Below are 6020 nucleotides of genomic sequence, written 5' to 3'. Positions count from 1 at the left end.
AAACGCTTAAGTGTTAGAATTGAAACACTAGACCTAAATTGTCATTACATGTTATAGGATACTCGTCGGTTGGGAATTGGAGTTTTAAATTATCTAGCACGCATTTGAGAATCAGGTGAGTTTCACGAGCCCATTTTACTGAACTGTTTTAATTATTTTCCCGGGGCGGAAAGCATGTTTCTATCAAAATGTTTAAGTACATGCTGATCGCATGGAAATGAATGTATTTATATAATGTTTATTGTACGGGAATCGTACGGTAATGTATTAAGATGGTAATTGTCTGAGTTGCTAACAGTGTAAGGCCCGAAACAGTGTTCTGGGTTAACAGTGTCCCCAGAGGTTATTAAATGGGTTTCTGGGTTAACAGTGTCCCCAGAGGGTATTAAATGTGTTTCTGGGTTAACAGTGTCCCCAGAGGTTATTAAATGTGTTTCTGGGTTAACAGTGCCCCCAGAGGTTATTGGATGTGTTTCTGGGTTAACAGTGTCCCCGGAGTGAGTACAGTACTGGGTTAACAGTGTCCCCAGGTAATATTATATTATGACATGGATTTATCATGGTTTACTAAAATTGTGAAACTCACCAACTATTCGTAGTTGACCCGTTTTCTCACATGCTTTTCAGGTACAATTTAGATGAAGTGATTGCTTACGTGCTAAGTGCTTGTTGTGTGTAAGATTTGTGTGCGGGATGTCAGGATACATTATAACAGATAGAATTATGAATCGTATTGTATGATGTGGTTATCACCTAGACGGTAATGAAAGATGAGATAATGTAATTTTGAAGTATATTAATGCATTCAATTTTCTTTATAAATAATGTGGTTGATATCAGTGGTGCCTGTCGCATCCCGTTTACGTTTCCGCTGCGGTTGCGGGGTGTTACAAAAACAAAACACTTGACTATTAACATTTAATGGTCACATTTTAATTTTTTCATATGTGGCTAAAAGCTAATATATATGGTCACGCTTACGTGTTTATGTGACCATAAAGCATTATTTAATAGTAACTTATAATATTTGATGTGTGGCTAAAAGCTAATAGTGACAGCAAAACAACAAATGTGACTATTATTAGTTAATGCCACACTTTATGCTTCATGTGACCATCACCTTCACCTCCTCCCAATTACAAACCTAATCCATAAACATTGATTGAACATTACTCTTCTTCATCACTTTGCTTCTTGCTCCAAAATTCATCAACCATCCTGCGATCTGATCTAACGGGGGTTTTTAACATGATTAATTAGAACCCTAGAGATGTCATAAACATGTTAGGGTTTGAGTTTTGTTGAGAACAGTTGGCTGACAGATTCGTTCTTGTTTATTTATTGGCCTGTAACTCGATGTTAAACAATGATTATTGATCGATTCTTGATTTTAGGATATAGTATTCTGAGTCTAGTTTCCAGAAAAGTAAAATTTGTAATTTTTGGAGGAGTGTTGAATACTTTTTATGATTTTACAAAAACACATGTCAAAGCTGATTCGAGGATTTATATTCTGGTCCATTTTTCGAACACCATAACTACCTAATGACAAACCCAAACGGGTTGGTTCCACTTTTGGAACTTAATGTTATGAGTTTAAAATATAACCCAATTAGTCTTACACAATTTGGTTTAATTAGTTGATAGAACCATTAAATTAGTTTTTGTTGTGCAATCTGTTGAACTGTTAGTACCTATCTGTAATGGTTGAATTATTGTAAGTTTTCTATGCATGAAAAAAATATAATAAAAATTGTTTGAGAAACCTGATTTATATATCCTACTGTGGTAAATTCTGTAGAATTTATACTTAATCTTTTCTTTGTGAATAAAATCAGTTTGTACATGCCAGAATCTGTCTCGTGAACTGAATGATCATAAGTTAAGTTGTATGATGAATATTTGCTTGCTTTGCCATGATATGATGCGTGGATACATTTAAGGACTTTGGTACTGTTGACATTACTTATTATCACCAACGATTTGTTGGGTCAAGTTTGTGTTTGTGTGTGAGTTTATACGTGGGGCTTAGAGTCATGTGTTATTGAACATATTCTCATAACTTAAAACACTTGTACTAGGTAACACTTAGCGAGTCAAATGCATTCATTTGGTTTTGGGAAAACTCTATTACACGCGACACCAGGTTTTGGATTGAAAACACGGACATACTTACGTACTGGCTTTGAAAACACTAAATGTTTGCCTATACTTGTTTTCTGGTTTGAAAACATAAAACGTTTTGAAGTATTGGTTATGTAACCTGCTGAAACGGGCAAAAACAAGCTGAACTGCTGATTTTTTATTGCTCAAATTGCTGCAAAATTAGTCAAAACGCGTTGAAACGATCTGTTAAGTGCCGAAACGAGCTGTTAAGTGCTGAAACGAACTGAAAAATCGCTTAAACGAGCTGTTTAACATGCTGTTTGCTATAGAAACGAGCTGTTAAGTGCTTAAACGAACTGAAAACTCGCTGAAACGAGCTGTTTAACATGTTGTTTGCTATAAAAACGAGCTATTAAGTGCTGAAACAAACTGAAAATTGCTTAAACGGCCAACACGAATGTTTGTATTCGACGAGTTGGGTTTCAGTTTAGGCTCATTTCTCATTTTTTTTATGCTGAACGTTGACACAGGAGAAAACGTTTTAGTTTTTTTTTTTTTTTTACTTTTTTCGTATTTAACGACGCGAAACCCGTTTAGACCGTTTCCAACCTTGACCCATTTTGACCCGGACCCGTTATGACCAGAACCTTTTGACCCTGACCCGTTCCGACAAGAACCATAACAACCCTTTTTAATTGACCCGTTCCGACCCCGACCCGTTTCGACCCTAACCCATTCCGACCCATAACCCATTTGCCACCCCTATGTTTAATGTATATCGACGGGTTAGGCGAGTTGTGCCTCTTAAGACACAATTTAAAAGAATATTCAAAAATAATAATAAAAAAATCATAAGTCAAAATATAAATAAAAAACGAAAAAAGTAAAAAAACTAAAACATTTCCTCTGTTGTCTTTGTTAAGAAAAAATGACCCGAACCCCGTTTAGAGCCGTTCCGACCTTGACCCATTTTGACCCGGACCCGTAATGACCCGCACCTTTTGACCCTGACTCGTTCCGACCCGAACCATAACAAACCTTTTTTTAATTGACTCGTTCGGACCCTGACTCGTTTCGACCCATAACCTGTTTCGACCCAACCCAACCCATTTTCCACCCCTATGTTTAATGTATATCGACGGGTTAGGCGGGTCGTACCTCTTAAGACACAATTTAAAATTATATGCACAATGGGCCATTATAGATTTCAAGGCCCAATATGGTCCATTAGAACATGTATGACTTATTTTTGTCTATTACGGTCTAATATGACTCCCTATAACACGATATATCCCTTAAATATCTAATGTTACATATCACATGCCATAATAGGCCACTAAGAGATTTCAAGCCCTAATATGGCCCATTAAAGCGACTATGACATGAAAAAGGCTATAATGGGCCACTAACACCAACAAGGCCCAATAAGACCTATTGATTAAAGTATCACATGTTATCGGCCATTAATATCTAACTATGACTAATGACATTCCTATACAACCTTCTTAGAGCAACTATGATGTGATAAAGGCTATAATGGGCCACAAACACCAGTTAAGGTCCAATATGGCCCATTGATGAAAGTATGACATATTATTGGGCGTTAACCAAACTATGACTCACTAAACTCATACTCAACCCTTTTAGAGCAACTATGATATGATCGAGACTACAATAGGTCACTTACAACAATCAAGGCCCAAGACGACCCATTAATGCAAAGTATGACGTCCAACTATGACTCACTACACTCCTATACAACCTGTTAACGTAACTATGACATGATAGAGACCATACTGGCCATTAACAACAATTAAGGCCCAATATGGCCCATTAATAAATTTATGATATGTTATTGGGCGTTGACACATGCCTATGGCTCATTACACTCATATACAACCCTCTTGTAGCAACATGTAACATCCCGAATTTTATATTAGTAAATAAAAGAAGTCCATGATTTAAAAACGAGTGTTAATATTTAATTAATATTAAATATAGAAAGAATCATGGACTTGGGTAATTACATGGATTAAGATGGTGGATGGGCCTTAGGTCCATGGGCTTTAAGGGACATAAATACCCCTTAAACCATCCTAAAACCCTAACTTCCCATTCCATCTTTCCATAATCCCTACACATACCCAAAACACACACAAACCGAACCAAGATCCGGAGACGAGAACCCGAGCTTGTTGGTGCTAGATCGCCGTGACGGACCAAAGCAACATCAAAGACCAGCTCTTGTTCGTAGTTCGACTCGTTTACTGTACGTTTATATCGAGAACTTATTCGTTTAGGTTTGGATTAGTATAGAAATGAAAGATCAGTGTTTGTATGGTAAAAACGAATCCTACAAAACTAAACTTACTGAAAATGGTTAAGATTTGATGGGTTAATCGATTGATAAAAGAACCCGTAACCTATATGCCTAAATCGCACCCCTTAAACATCGATGTTAGGCCGATTTGATGGTTGGGGTTTGTAGGCGCTGGTCAGACGATTCCGTTGATACCTAAATCGAGTTATTTGGTTAAGAAACGAAGATGATTATGGGATTTAAGAACGAACAGTAGCTGCAGCTGGACAACTTCGCTGCAGCTAAGTTCGCCTGATGACAACTTCGCCATATGCTAAGTTCGCCTGATGACAACTTCGCCATATGCTAAGTTCGCCTGATGACAACTTCGCCATATGCTAAGTTCGCCTGATGACAACTTCGCCATGCTAAGTTCGCCTGATGACAACTTCGCCATATGCTAAGTTTGCCTGATGACAACTTCTCCATATGCTAAGTTCGCCTGATGACAACTTCGCCTTATGTTAAGTTCGCTTAATGATAAGTTCGCTGGAATTAGAAAATTAGAAAAATAAATTAAAAACCTAATGAAAAATGTGTTAAGATAGTTATTGGACCCCAGCCAGGGGCTCTGCCCCTTGGACCCTGCTAGGGGCTGCCGCCCCTAGAACCCTGCTGCCAGGGGCGCTGCCCCCGGACCCCCGTTCGTTGTGGGTTATATAAAGATAGAAATACAACATGAGTAGTAGTAGTTAATTGATACATGTAAATATTATACAGTTAGCCGTGCACAGCTCAAGAAGGGAATAACGATTAACGGAGAGCGTAACAAGATTCAGGTGAGTTTCTAGCCCCATTCCTTGTTATGTTTTCGGGGCTGTGTGCATACTCGATGTGTTGTTAATACATTTATCCTAAGTGATAAGTGTATGCCATATGTGATATGTGATAGATATGAATGATTGCTTGTCGGTACGCGAACGATCTTCGGATATTGCGCGTACTGCCAGGTTAAAAAATAAAGGTACGAATATTATATATGTATGAACATTACGAATGAACACTTGTCGGGGCGTGAACGATCTTCGGATATTGCACGTATCGACAAGGGGTATGGTTGTTAAATGAATGATGTAAAGAACACCTAGAGTGTTCTTATGCTATAATGTAATTATTGTATATGTGAAGTATGTGTATACAGGTACACTAATGGTATGTGAGTCCTACGTTCGACATAGTAAGTTAGGATGGCGAATCCCTCTAACTTTTGTTGGACATAGACTTGGCAGGTGATGCGTAGTTAAGGACTGCGGGCCTTATACGTGATGTAAATGATAGATGTAAACGTAGATAGGGACGGTGGGCCTTATACGTGTTATAGGAGATAGACGCCAACTTAGATAAGGACTGCGGACCTTATACGTAATATAGATAGGCGTCAGCACAGGAAAGGACTGTGGACCTTATACGTGCTATGTTTGTGTTGTGGTAGCATAGAGGAAGACTACGGACTTTGTACGTGCTATGGTTTAGGTTTCAACATAGGGAAGGACTGAGGACATTGTACGTGTTGTCAATATAGGATGGTACAGGGAGGGACTGCGGACCTTGCACG

Source organism: Bidens hawaiensis, unplaced genomic scaffold, assembly GCF_021521415.1.
Source record: "Bidens hawaiensis isolate Kalapana, Puna unplaced genomic scaffold, B.hawaiensis_p1.1 tig00027077_1, whole genome shotgun sequence".
NCBI lineage: Eukaryota > Viridiplantae > Streptophyta > Magnoliopsida > Asterales > Asteraceae > Bidens > Bidens hawaiensis.
The sequence above is the reverse complement of the archived record's forward strand: the minus strand, read 5'-3'. Positions refer to the sequence as shown.